Raw genomic sequence first — 15,305 nt, 5'->3', positions numbered from 1 at the left:
ATCATAGTCCATGCGGTTAATTTAGCATCATAAACCCATAGCAGCAACATAAACTTCATAACGTCAGCATAGCGTCCATGACAGATTTCAGCACTGTAACCCCTGTGGTCACACAAGTTAGGCATATCTCCATCGTCCGACTATACGTCATCAAACAAAACAAAGTCCCGGCCCCTCTCCAAGGCATAGACTAAGTCCTGTGATATCCTGCCCCCTTGGCACGCACCACCTTTGGTCCCCTCAAACAGTACTCTGTCTACGGCATAGTTCACCGTGACCCCATGTTTCTCCTAGAATCTCCCAACACTGACCCCTCCAGGACCTTGCTCACTGAACCCTCCAGGTCACCAATTGTGAGGTAGCGCTGTCATTCGGGTAGGGGATAGTCGCATAGCAGCCACAAAACCAGATCAAGCACAGGTTTTACATAAACAATCATAGTCCATGCGGTTTATTTAGCATCATAAACCTACAGCAGCAACATAAACTTCATAACGTCAGCATAGCGTCCATGACAGATTTCAGCTCTGTAACCCCTGTGGTCACACAGGTTAGGCATACACAGGCTTTTCAGCCTCAGTTATCTCACCCACGTCAGGGTATCCTCATAGCTCCTTCATCAGGCTGCAGACGTCCATTCCCTCCAGGGAATCATCAGGCATGTGCAGTCATTCAACACAGCGCTCCTTGCTGTCAGGAAGACAGCCTCCATCTCTCCCAGATGGGGCCTTCCAAAACAGACCAACCAGGTCCCTGCATTCACCTCATGTGACCTACCCTGGCCACCTTATATCGTCCGTAGCCATGCCCACCGGGTCACATGGCTATGACCTCATCACAGGTCCTTGAACCACTCATATACACTTTATACTAGCGTTCTTAAACACACCCCCTGGGTGGGTTTGTAGGTAACTAGCCCCTGACACATTGAACCGGCACCTCAGCAGTATCACTGCTGATTAACACACACATAAATCTCCATCTGAAGGCCACCCACCTTGAGATACATAACGGTCATTCAGTATTTTGCCATTCATCCACTGTCCTGGGACATCCATACCGTGCCCCCTAGCGGACACAGTGGTCACTACACTATATAGTATAATACGTTATTGGGTCTTTTTACCTATTTTCCCATGTGAAAATTGTAAATCTGGGGTAAAACAACATTTTAGTGGTAAAAATATATTTTTTTCACTGCCCAATGGTATTACATTCTTTGACACACCTGTGGTGTCAATATGATCACTGCACCCCAAGATGGAATCATTGAGGAGTGGATTGCAAAATGGGGTCACTTATGGGGAGTTCTGCTGTTCGGGCATCTCAGGGACTCTCCCAGTGGTCATGGAACCTGCAAACCATAACAGTAAAATCTGAATTATAATATGGCGCTTCACTGTGGATCAAAAGTATTTCCCGATTACCATGTAGGGTATATGGAGTATAGGCATACTTATAAGAAATTGCATAGCACACTGCAATGTATGTTTTCTCCCATTTCACTTTGAAAATAAAAAAATAAAAAATCTTGGGGTCAAATCAACATTTTGATGGTTGGTGCACAGCCCCATGTTCTATAACTCAGTGACTCACCTGATGGTTAAAATTGCTCACTACACCACTAGATAACTTCCCCAAGAGGTGTAGTTTACAGAATTGGCTCACTTATAGGGGTTTCTGCTGTTTTGGCATGTCAGGTGGTCTTCAAATGTGACAAGGCATCCGAAATCTATTCCAGCCAAAATGGCACTCCAAGATTCAAGTAGAGAACTATCCCTTCTGAGCCCTTCCATGTGCCCAAAGAGTAGATTTCAACCACATTATCGCATTCAGAAAAAAAAAACTAGCATAACAAGGGGTGGGGGTCCACTTCACTTACAGTAGTTACACTTGTGAAAAAATTTTGTGGAGAAAATGTAATTTTTCATTTTCACAGCCCATACAATTCCGTGAACCACCTGTGGGTTCATGATCCTCACTGCATGAAATCTTTGATGGGTTTAGTTTCCAAAATGGGGTCACTTTTGAAGCTTCTTCCCTTCCTAGCCCTGCCATGCACCCAAACAGTAGTTTTCCCACCACATATGTGGTAGTGTTATACTCAGTAGAAATTGCACAACAAATTGTGCAGTCCACTTTCTCCTTCTAATTTTGAGAAATTGAAAAATGGGGCTAAAGTAACATTTATGTTGAAATTGTTTAAACATTTTTCCACACCCTAATGCTATAAAGTTTTGTGAAGCACCTGTGGGTTCTAGATGCTCACAATACTAATTCCCATATATGAATTACTTGAGGTGTGTAGTTTCCAAAATGGGGTCACTTGTGTGAGGGGTCTGCTGTTTTGGCATGGCAGAAGCTCTTCAAATGCAACATGGTGTCCGCAAGCATTTCCAGCCAAAACAGCACTTCAAAACTCGAAGAGCGCTCCTTCCCTTCGGAGCCCTGCCGTGCGCCCAAACAGTAGTTCCTGACCACATATGGGGTATCCGTCTGATCAGGAGAAACTGGACAACAAATTGTACAGTAAATTTTCTAAAATTACACTCGAGAAAATGAAAAATTTGTGGTTAAAGCAACATTTGTGAAAAAAGATTTAATTTTTTATTTTCACATCCCATTGCTGTAAAGGGAATATGTCAGCAGGATTGTGCACAGTAACCTACAGACAGTGTCAAGTTTGCACTGTCATACTGATTACAATGATACCTGGGTTGATTAAATCCGTCTTGTGGTTGTATAATATTTTTTTATTTGCTGTTTTCAGTTAGTGTTTAAGTTGCTAAAGGAGAAAAATGTGGCACTATCTAATCAATTGAGAAAGGGAGTATCTACACTCCCTGACAGAAGTTATGTCACTTAGCCATGTTATGTAAATAAAAGCTTATAACCTGATGTTAATTCATCCATTGGTTGTATAAATTATTCTTTTGAAAGCTGAAACCCTCTGAAATGTGGTTTAGGTTAAGAAAATAAATTGGCATCAATGCAGAAATATTGATCATTTAATGGACACAGATTGGTCAGATTTTGACAAGACAAATGTTTTGTCGGCCACAGAAAGTAATGTGATATTCAAACAAATAATTAACTGAAAATACAAATATATTTTGCATAACATTGGTGAAGTTGTGGTGCTATTAGAGTCATATTTAATATTTTGTGTGACTTCCATGAGCTTGAAGGACTGCATCCATGCGGTTCAACAATGATTTATACAATTTATTAATGAAGTCATCAGAAATAGCAAAGAATACCTCCCAGAGTTCATCTAGATTCTTTGGTTTTGTCTTCAAAGCTTCCTCTTTCATCCTACCCCAAACATGCTCAATGATGTTCATGTCTGGAGAATGGGCTGGCCAGTCCATGAGCACCTTGATCTTTTTTGCCTGGAGGAACGTTGTTGTAGAGATGGATGTATGAGATGGAGCACCATCCTGCTGCAGAATTTGACCCCTTTTATGATTTGGAATATAAGAGGTAGCTAATACTTCTTGATATTTTAGGCTTTTGATATTGCCTTCCACCTTGCAAATGCTTCGCACACCCCCATACTGAATGTAACCACAGACCATGATCTTTCCACCACCAAATTTAACTGTTTTCTTGAAGTATTTTGGATCCATATGGGCTCCAGTAGGTCTCCTGCAGTATTTGCGGTGGCTGTGGTGTAATTCTACTGAAGATTCATTAGAGAAATCCACCTTCTGCCACTTTTCCAGCGTCCATCTGTTTAGCAGGCTGTGGGACTTTGCAAATGCCACACGGTTTTTTATTTACCTTTTGTTTAGTGCTGGTTTCTGGGCACTGATTAGGCCATGGAGGCAATTTCGAGAAAGAATCCTACAAACTGTTCTAGTTGACACAGGGACTTGAGGTGACCAGGCCTGTTGGAGCTCTGCTGTAGTGGAAGAGGGGCTTGCTTTAGATTTTCTAACCAACAAAATTTCCTCCTGAGCAGTTGTCTTGCTGGGTCTGCCGGACCTGGGCTTGTCAAACATATCTCCAGTCTCTTTGAATCTTTTTTTTTTTTTAATTCTTTGTACTTGACGCTGAGACACATTAAAGGTGCCAGCCACCTCTGCAGTGGATCTGGTCTTCAGCCTCTTGATAATCCAGGCTTTGGTCGCAGTGTGGATTTTTGGCATGTTGTCAGAGCTCAAGTTGCAGTTCAAGTGAAGGTCTGGGGTGCTGGGTTTCTTTTTATACAATCCCACTAATTAACCGATCATTTACAGAGTACAGGTGAGGACGTAAACTAGGATTGGGTGCATTATATGACCAGGCGACAAAACTTTTGTCTTGCCAAAATCTGACCATTCTATGTCCATTAAATGATCAATATTTCTGCATTGATGCCAATTTATTTTCTTAACCTAAACCACATTTCGGAGGGTTTCAGATTTCAAAAGAATAATTTATACAACCAATGGATGAATTTAATGTCAGATTGTAAGCTTTTATTTACATAACATGGATAAGCGACATAACTTCTGTCAGGGAGTGTATAGGAAATTGCTCAACTGATGCAGTTGTGCAATCAGAGGCAGCTTGAAGTATAGATGTACAATGCCTTGCGAAAGGATTCGGCCTCCTGGAACTTTTCAACCTTTTCCCACATATCATGCTTCAAACATAAAGATACCAAATGTAAATTTTTGGTGAAGAATCAACAACAAGTGGGACACAATTGTGAAGTTGAACAAAATTTATTAGTTATTTTAAATTTTTGTGGAAATTCAAAAAAGGGATTTTTGTGTACTCACCGTAAAATCCTTTTCTCCGAGGCAATCAATGAGGGACACAGAGACAGAGACAGTGGGTGTTATGATGCTGATGGCCACTAGGAGGACTCTAAGTAAACCAGAAAAAAGTTAGCTCCTCCCCTGCAGTATACACCCTCTCGCTGGCTGAGATTTCTCCAGTTCGGTGAAAAAAGCAGTAGGAGCATAAACAGTCAACAATAACCATAACTAAGTCAAAGCCTAAGAATGCTACAGTGTGCCAACAGACTAAACAGGGTTGGTGCTGTGTCCCCCAATGATTGGCTTGGAGAAAAGGATTTTACGGTGAGTACACAAAAATCCCTATTTCTCCTATGCCTCATTGGGGGACACAGAGACAGTGGGACGTCCCAAAGCAGTCCCTGGGTGGGGAGCATACATCTGCTAATACCCCATGTACCACTGAGTCAACACTGAGGTACTGCCGATTGCAGGCTGGGTCTACCGAGAGCTGCATCCGCAGAGGCCTGAGAATGAATTAGGCAATGTTTGTAAAGGTATGCAGGGTGGATCAAGACACAGCCTTGCAAACAGGCCTGAGAATGAATTTGATAATGTTTTGTAAAAAGTATGCAGACTGGACCAAATCGCAGCCTTGCAGACCTATTCTGCCGAGGCCTGGTGCCGAATGGCCGAAGAGGCTCCCACTGACAGGTAGAGTGCGCCTTAATCCCCACTGGGACGGGCACGTTCCTGACACGGTAGGATTCCTGAATCGCCAAGTGAATCCACCTGGCTAGCGTTGCTTTTGACACGGCTATACCCTTCCTATGCCCCTCTGGAAGCATGAACAGGGCATCTGACTTGTGGAAGGGAGCCGTCCACGAGATGTACCATCTCAGCGCCCTAACCACATCCAGGGACTGGAGGGCATTCTCAATGCGATGGACTGGTGCCGGACAAAAGGAAGGCAAAACAATTTCCTCATTGAGATGGAAAGAGGAGACGAACTTGGGCAGGAAGGACAGGATGGAGAACGGCAGGACAGGGCTGCCAAATCTGAAACTCGTCTGATTGACGCAATTGCCACTAGAAAGACCACCTTCCAAGAGAGGACGGACAGTGACACGTCCTGCAGCGGTTAGAAAGGAGCCTCCTATAAGGCCCCGAGAACCAGGTTAAGGTCCCATGATTCCAATGGCCTTCAATAAGGAGGCACCACATGGAAAACTCCCTGAACGAACGTCTTGACCTGAAGTTTGGTGGCAATTTTGAGTTGGAAAAGCACTGACAAGGCCGAAATTTGGCTTTTGAGCGAGCTAAGTGCGAGGCCTGATTTTAATCCAGATTGAAGTAATTCCAATATGGCCGGAATGGAAAAACACCAGAGGTGATCGACCATGATCCTTGCACCACGAAAAGGTTTTCCAGGTGCGGTGATAGATGCACATGGACACAGGCTTCCTAGCACTAATCATGGTGGAAATCACGTAATGAGAGAACCCAGCCTGTGCTAAAATCCAGGATTCAACGGCCACGCCGTCAAAGACAGGGCTTCGGAGTTCTGGTGGTAAATCGGCCCTGCGAGTGTAGATCCATGTGATCTGGAAGTCGCCAGGGGACATCGGCGACTAGTTATATATTCTGCATACCATGCTCAGTGCGGCCAGCCTGGCGCGACTAGGATCACTGGTACTCCCTCCGCTCTGATCTTCTTGATGACCCTCGGAAGCAAGGGAAAAGGAGGGAAGATGTACGGGAGCCGGAACCGGTGCCATGGCAGAACTGGGGCGTCCGCTCCAATGGTGCATGGATCGCGCGATCGGGCAATGAACCGAGGAACCTTGTTGTTTAGTCTTGAGGCCATGAGATCCACATCCGGAGTCCCCCAACGATGACAAATCTGCTGAAAGACTTCCGGATGAAGAGACCACTTCCCCGAGGCAATGCCTTGGCGACTGAGAAAATCTGCCGCCCACTTTTCTACGCTTGGTCCAATGGAGGATGTGACTCACTTCGTGAACGGCCATCCTGCTCCGGGTACCTCCCTGGCGGTTGATATACGCTACAGCTATGGCGTTGTCGGATTGGATCCTGATGGGGTGACCTGCGAGGAGATGGTGGAAACTCCGTAGAGCTAATTTGATCACTCGTATCTCCAAAATGTTGATGGGGAGACGTGACTCTCGGGTTGACCAATGACCCTGTGCCGTGTGGCGACAAAAGACCGCACCCCAGCGTCGGTGGTTACTACCAACCATCTTACTGAGGGCTTGCATAACCCGCAGGGACAGAGGGATCCGACGGTCCAGGGAGAAAGGGTTCTTGTCCCAAGCTAACAGCAACACGTGTTGTAAGGGACGGAGATGGAACTGTGCAAATGGAAATGCTTCCATTGCTGCCACAATCTTTCCGAGAACTCTCATGCTGAAAAGAATGGAGTGAGAAACCGGGCGGGAAAGAGTCCGCGCTGCCTGTTGTAAGGCTTGGGTGTCTCCTGGAGGGAGAATGACCAACCCGCGGGAAGTGTCCAAGATCATTCCTAAAAGGGAAATCTGATGAGCCGGTTTTGGAAAAGACTTTTCGAAGTTTATCTTCCACCCCAGGCGAGAAAGTGTATTTACTGTTATCCATGGATTCCTTGCAGGCTGGAAGGGACGGACCCTTGATGAGCAGGTCATCCAGATACGGTAACACCACCACTCCCCGAGAGTGGAGAATGGCCATGACAGCCGCCATGACCTTGGTAAAGACCCTGGGGGCGGTGGCGAGTCCGAAGGGCAAGGCAACGAACTGGAAGTGTTCCTCGTGAATTACAAAACGCAGGAACTGCTGGTGGGACGGGCAGATCGGAATGTGAAGATAAGCGTCCTTTATGTCAATGGATGCTAGGAACTCTCCTTTTTCCATGGAAGCGACAACTGATCGGAGAGATTCCATTCGGAATCACCGTACCTTGACAAACTGATCTAACATTTTGAGATCCAGAGTGGGTCGCATCGTCCCATCCTTTTTTGGAACCACAAAAAGGTTTGAATATAATCCCCTGAACCTTTCGTGGTGAGGGACCGGAATGATGACTCTGTCCCTTAGCAGAGCCTGAACAGCCCGAAGGAAGGTTCTTGTCTTTTTCTTGGGGGGAGAAAATTCTATCTTGTATCCAGAGGACACCAGCTCCCTGACCCACTTGTCATCATTGGGTAGATGATCTTGCTCCGCTAGATCCAGAAGCCCTAGGCCTGGGTTTCCAAGAGCAATTAGGTCTGTATGAGTACTGGGAGCCTCTGTCTCCGCGCGGGGACCGACCTGATCCGAAAGAGAAGGTAGAGGAGGACCAACCGGAATTGTTGCGAGAAGATTGAAAATGCATCGGCTGTTGGTTGCGAAATGGACGAACAGCCCCTTTTGATGAGGAAGGAATTTACTTTTCCCCCGGTAGTATCAGAAATGAGCTGGTCCAGTTTCTCTCCAAAAAGACGACCCGTTTGAAAGGGGAGAGAAGTCAACGATCTTTTAGGTGTGGCATCTGCCCACCAGCCGTGGAGCCATAGGGCTCTTCTAATGGAGATCGCATTAGCGGCAGTTTGAGCCGCGCAATTAGCGGCATCAAAAGAAGCATCTACTACAAAGTCCACTGCGTGTATTATCTGCCTGGCGACAGTGATTGCCTCTGGAAAAAGATTGGTGCCCTGCAAGGAAGTAATCAAGATTTCTGCCCAAGCGGCCATTGCCTTAGTGACCCAAATTGCCGCAAAAGATGGAAAAGGCGCTGCACCTGAAGCTTCAAAAAACTGAACGGTCAAGGTAGTCAATTTGACGATCGGAGGTGATTCTGACTGAGGAACCCTCAGAAACAGATAGGAGCGTTGTAGAAGCAAGACGCGATACAGGAGGGTCCACCGGTGGGGACTGTAACCAATCCTACATTACTGTAGGTCTGGATCAAAAGGGTATTTAGCCTGAGTAGACTTCTGCCATGTGAACTGCTTAAGTGGCCGATCCCTATGTTTCTGGACGGCTGGTAAATAACCTGCGCACAAGCTAGGCTTTCTTAAATGAGATAGGGTGTGCTGGAGCGGGAATATTTTCCTCATCCAACCTCAGAATCATGTTGACTGATTCTATAAGAGAATCAAGCGACTCTCGTGCTCGCTGTGAACCTCAGGAGAGGGCGAGCGAGAGACTGGAGTCGCTGATGCTGAGGCGCGAACGTGACTAGGGGACGCATCATGGGTCCGCTTTCTAGAGACCTGACCATCTCTTGGACGAGTATGGCCCCTGCTGGTGGACGGCTCCTGGCCGACGCCAGAGCCCTCCTCGGGAGGTAAGGACACTTTCTGACTTGAAGAGTCCTCCCGGAGGGAGAACATAGCCTGGGTCAGAGACTCCACTGACCGTGACAGGGACGCAGCCCACTTAGGGGTACTAAACGCAGGAGGCCCATCAGCAGCGGCGGCGAGGGATGTTGGAGCGCAGGTCAGGGCGCAGTCCGGGTCGCAGTCCGTGCATAATGGATTAGTCTGTGCACTGGGTAAGGCAGACTTGCAAGTGGTACACACGGTAAAAAACGCAGTGTGCTTCTTAACAGCCCGTTTAGCCTCCTTAGATTGAGGCATAGCGCTCCTGAAAGGGTTATCGGCAGAGTCTGTCTGCAGCTGCAGGGAATGTGCAGGGAAGGGGTTAAGCTTTAATCTGAGGGCAGATGCAGCTTACCCACGGGCCTGTGCTGTGTCCCCCGGGAGGAAAAACGGTGGCCCTGTGGTGTCACCCGGTGTCCGGCTGTCCAGAGCAGGCATAGCGCTCCTGAAAGGGTTAATGGCAGCTGAAGACATGGCCCCGAGATTAGAATTGCGCATCTCGTAAGTAATGAGAGGCGCCAAGAGGAGGGGGCGGCGACGTTAGTGCGGGCGGTGCTAATCAAATTGCGGCCTAGCAGGCCGGAAAAGCCGGGGACTAAATTTTTGGCCTACCCGCGGTAGATGCTGGGGGCGGGATTAGTGGGCGGCGCCATTCACATTGCGACCTGCCGGGGACTAAATTTTTGGCCTACCTGAGCGCCGAGAGCGGGAGGACCACGATGGAGCGCCGCTGACGTTAAGTCTGCGCTTCACCCGGGGGGCAGGACCCGACCCCATACCTTCACTCCTGTGCTCAGGCAGGTCGTCGCTGTCTGGGGTCTTCCAGCTGTCTCATCCTCCGGGCGATGTAGCAGAGCTGGAGGAGGTCTTAAAGGGGTATTGCTCAATCGATCCACCCTGTGGTAGGGGGATGGAGAGCTCTGGGGCTGATTCAGGGCATCCGAAAAAGCGCTGCTCAAGTCCGTCTCCATGCACTCCTGTGCTACGTCCTGTTGCGCTTGCCCTCGTATCCATGGAGTACCGACCGTAAGGGAACCATCGTCAGAGGAATCAGCCCCATTCGTCGCAGGAAAGTGTACGGGGAGGTATACTCCGCGTGCTTGCCTGTTGTTGGTTCGGGGGACAGCGGGTCGTTGAAGGGAACCATCATCCCCTTCACTTCGTTAATTATAAAATAAAAATTTACAGAAAATTCAAAAATAAAATAAAAACGGTTGAGTCTGAAACCAGACCCAAGTGCCTCCTACAGAAACTAAGCAAAGAACTGGAGAAATCTCAGCCAGTGAGAGGGTGTATACTGCAGGGGAGGAGCTTTTTTTTCTGGTTTACTTAGTGTCCTCCTAGTGGCCAGCAGCATAACACCCACTGTCTCTGTCTCCCCCAATGAGGCGTAGGAGAAAACTGAAAAGTGTGGTGTGCAATATTATTCGGCCCCTTTAACGTAATACTTTGTTGCGCCACCTTTTGCTGCGATTACAGCTGCAAGTCGCTTGGGGTATGTCTATCAGTTTTGTATATCGAGAGACTAAAATTCTTGCCCATTCTTCCTTGGCAAATAGCTTGAGCTCAGTGAGGCTTGATGGAGATCGTTTGTGAACAGCAGTTTTCAGCTCTTTCAACAGATTCCCGATTGGATTCAGGTCTGGACTTTGACTTGGCCATTCTAACACCTGGATATGTTTGTGAACCATTCCATTGTAGATTTTGCTTTAGGTTTGGGATCATTGTCTTGTTGGAAGACAAATCTCCGTCCCAGTCTCAGGTGTTTTGCAGACTCCAACAGGTTTTCTTTAAGAATGGTCCTGTATTTGGCTCCATCCATCTTCCCATCAATTTTAACCATCTTCCCTGTCCCTGATGAAGAAAAGCAGGCCCAAACCACGATGCTGCCACCACCATGTTTGACAGTAGGGATGGTGTGTTCAGGGTGATGAGCTGTGTTGCATTGTTGCCAAAAAGTTCAATTTTGGTTTTATCTGAGCAGAGCACCTTCTTCCACATGTTTGGTGTGTCTCCCAGGTGGCTTGCTGCAAACTTTAAACAACACTTTTTATGGATATCTTTGAGAAATGGCTTTCTTTTTGCCACTCTTCCATAAAGGCCTGATTTGTGCAGTGTACGACTGATTGTTGTCCTATGGACAGGCTGTCCCACCTCAGCTGTAGATCTCTGCAGTTCATCCAGAGTGATCATGGGCCTCTTGGCTGCATCTCAGATCAGTCTTCTCCTTGTTTGAGATGAAAGTTTAGAGGGACGACCGGTTCTTTGTAGATTTGCAGTGGTATGATACTCCTTCTGTTATGAATGAGTCACTGAGGAGGAAAAAACAAAAAGCAACCTAAGCCCAGAAAACCAGAGAGGTTGGTAACTAGCGGATTGCAGACCCCTGATCCTATCCACCCAACTAGCAGTAGCCGCGGAGCGAGCCTACGGTGGTCCAAGACGCCTTGTCACGGCCTGAGAACTAAATAAGCCTAAAGAAAGAAAGGGAAAATCTAAACTGCCCCAGAGCAGACTCCAAAGCAATAGACAGCCCCCAACATGTATTGTCGGTGAAACAAGATGAAAACGCAAACACAGATAGAAAGGTAGGCTGAGCAAACGATGGGGCCCTCACTAACTAGAAAGGACAGGAAAGAAAAGCTGCTGTCTGCAATCACGCAAAAAACCCTGCCAAAAAATGTCCAACACGTCTGACAGAAAAAGGCCCTGAAGTCGCTAGACTTCAATTCCCTATATCAGCACTCAGCTATATTCTGAAGACAGAGCAAAAGAGATCAACTGATCAGAGACAAAATGGGGATTCAGCCCAGTCCCAGCCAGGGCTGGCTGAACACAAAAACTAAGTAAACCAGACAAAAACTCATATGAACAATAGCAGAGAAAACTTAGCTTTAAGAAGGCAGGAACCAAACTGGAAACCAGAAGCCACAGTCAGGAGAAATCACCAGCAAGAAACTAGGGAGTCGGCTGCCTTAAATCCAATCAGAAACTCCTGATGTCCAATCGCAGTCCTCTTCCTCAGGTGGCCGGTCTCTGCCATTTAGATCAGCTTCATTACCTCACTTCACCAACAGAGGGAGTCCAGATAGAGAACTCACTACTCCTCGGTCAGCACAGCCAGCTCCATAACCCTCACCAGAAGCCTGAGGCAAACCCGAAAATGAGCTCACAACAGTACCCCCCCCCAGGTGGGGTCACCGAACCCTCATCCACGCCACCAGGATGATCAGGATGGGCCCGATGAAAAGCACGAACCAATCTATCAGCATGAATATCAGAGGCAGAGACCCAAGAATTGTCCTCCTGGCCATAACCCTTCCACTTGACCAAATACTGGAGTCTCCGTCTAGCCAGACGAGAATCCAGTATTTTCTCTACCTCATATTCCACATTACCTTCAACCAATACAGGGTCAGGAGGTGCCGCCATAGGAACTACTGGCTCAACATATCTCTTCAACAGCGACTTATGAAACACGCTATGGATCTTAAACGTAACAGGAAGAGCCAATCAAAAAGAAACCGGATTAAGAATCTCCAAAATCTTGTAAGGTCCAATAAATCTTGGCTTGAACTTTGGAGAAGCCACCTTCATAGAGATATTCTTTGATGACAACCAAACCATATCACCCAACAACCAAACCATATCACCCACTTGAAACGCAGAGGAGAAGGACAACTGAATTCCCAGCTTGGAACAAAAGGCTTTCCAGAATCTGGAAACAAACTGAACGCCTCTGTCCAATATAATGTTCTCTGGAATCCCATGCAACCGAACCACCTGTTGTAAAAACAAGGGTACCAACTCTGAAGAAGATGGCAATTTTGGGAGTGGTACAAGATGGACCATCTTAGAGAATCTATCACAAATCACCCAGATAACCGTCATTCTCTGAGAGACAGGAAGATCAGAAATAAAATCCATTGAAATATGGGTCCATGGCCTCTTAGGCACCGGCAAGGGCATCAACAACCCACTAGAGCGAGAACAGGGTTTAGACCGGGAACAAGTCCCACAGGACTGCACAAAATTCCTGACATCAAGAGATAAGGCAGGCCACCAAAAAGACCAACTCACCAAATCTCTGGTACCAAAAATACCAGCCAATGCGGAGCAATGAACTTCAGACATCACTCTCTTCCTCCACTGGTCAGGAACATACAATTTTCCCATAGAACAACACTCAGGTTTGTCCTCCTGGAATTCTTCCAGAGCACGTCTCAAATCGGGCGAGATGGCAGAAAGAACTACCCCCTCACTTAGGATGGTAGTAGGCTTGGTCACAATAGGAGAATCAGCAAAGAAACTTCTAGAAAGGGCGTCTTCCTTAACATTCTTAGTGCCTGGAAGAATGGAGACCACAAAATCAAAACGCGTAAAAAACAAGGCCCACCTAGCCTGTCTAGGATTCAAGCGTTTGGCAGACTCAAGGTAAATCAAATTCTTGTGGTCAGTGAGGACCACAACTTGATGTCTAGCTCCCTCCAACCAATGTCTCCACTCCTCAAATGCCCATTTCATGGCTAACAATTCCCAATTCCCCACATCATAGTTGCGTTCAGATGGGGAGAACTTTTGGGAAAAGAAGGCACAGGGATTCATTTTAGACATCACCGGATCTTTTTGGGACAAAACAGCTCCTGCACCAATCTCTGAAGCGTCTACCTCCACCTGAAAAGAAAGTGAGACATCAGGTTGCCGCAAAACCGGAGCAGAAGTGAACCTCCGCTTCAGCTCCTGAAAGGCCGAAACAGCCTCTGAAGACCAATTCAGCACATCAGCACACTTCTTAGTTAAATCAGTCAGTGGTTTAGCAATACCGGAAAAAATGACCTATAAATTTACGATAAAAATTAGCAAAACCCAAAAACTTCTGGAGAGCCTTCAAAGAAGTGGGTTGAACCCAATCATAAATGGCCTGTACCTTGGCCGGGTCCATTTCAATAGTTGACGGACACAAAATAAGTCCCAAAAATGAAATCCTCTGTACACCAAAAAGGCACTTCGATCCCTTAACATACAAGGAATTCTCCCTCAAAATCCGGAACACAGTCCGAACATGTTCCACATGAGAATCCCAATCCCTGGAAAAGATCAAAATATCATCCAGATAGATGATCAAAAACTTATCCACAAAGTCCCAGAAAATATCATTCATGAAGGATTGGAAGACAGAAGGAGCATTAGTGAGCCCAAAAGGCATCACCAGTTACTCAAAATGTCCCTCCCGAGTATTAAACGCCATCTTCCATTCATCCCCATGCTTGATGCGAATAAGATTATACGCCCCCCTGAGGTCAAGCTTATTAAACTAGCAAGCACCTTTAACTCTGGAGAATAAATCAGAAATCAGGGGTAACGGATACTAATATTTGACCGTAATTTTGTTGAGGGAACGATAGTCAATACAAGGCCTTAATGAACCATCTTTCTTGGCCACGAAAAAAAAAAACAGCACCTAAGGGCGAAGAGGATAGTCTAATATGACCCTTCTCCAACGACTCCTTAATATAAGATCGCATAGCCTCGTCTTCGGGTACAGATAAATTGAAAAGTCGACCCTTGGGAAATTTACACCCAGGTCTCAACTCAATTGCACAGTCATAACTCCTATGAGGAGGCAAAGACGCAGACTTGCTCTCACTAAATAAACCATAAAAATCAGCCAAATAGTCAGGAACATCATGCGACTGAGGAGAGGTGGAGAAAACAGGAGTGTCGCCAAGAGCACACCGACAACCCCAACTCACCACAGACACAGATTTCCAATCCAAAACCGGATTATGGATTTGCAACCAGGGAAAACCCAGAACAATGGTATCATGTAAATTATGCAAAACCAAAAATCTGCTATTTTCTTGGTGGTCTGGGGCGACCCGCATTATCACCTGGGTTCCAAAACTGAGGTTTATTATTCGCCAAAGGAGTAGCATCAATACCCCTCAAAGGAATAGGCGTCCGCAGAGGTGTCATAGGAAAACCACAACGTTTAGCAAAATCCAAGTCCATCAGATTCAAGGCTGCTCCTGAATCCACAAAAGCCTTCGCGGAAAATGTGGAAAAGGAGATCAGAGTAATTGCCAAAAGAAACTTAGGTTGTACACCACCCACAGCAAATGTGTGTGCAAAACGTTTCTCTCGTTTAGGGCAGACAGAAATAGCATGAGAGGCATCTCCACAGAAAAAACACAGCTTATGACGCCTTCTAAACTCCTGA

This window comes from Dendrobates tinctorius, unplaced genomic scaffold, assembly GCF_039654945.1.
Source record: "Dendrobates tinctorius isolate UK_male_01 unplaced genomic scaffold, ASM3965494v1 ptg000019l, whole genome shotgun sequence".
NCBI classification, from domain to species: domain Eukaryota; kingdom Metazoa; phylum Chordata; class Amphibia; order Anura; family Dendrobatidae; genus Dendrobates; species Dendrobates tinctorius.
Note: the sequence above shows the minus strand (reverse complement) of the source record.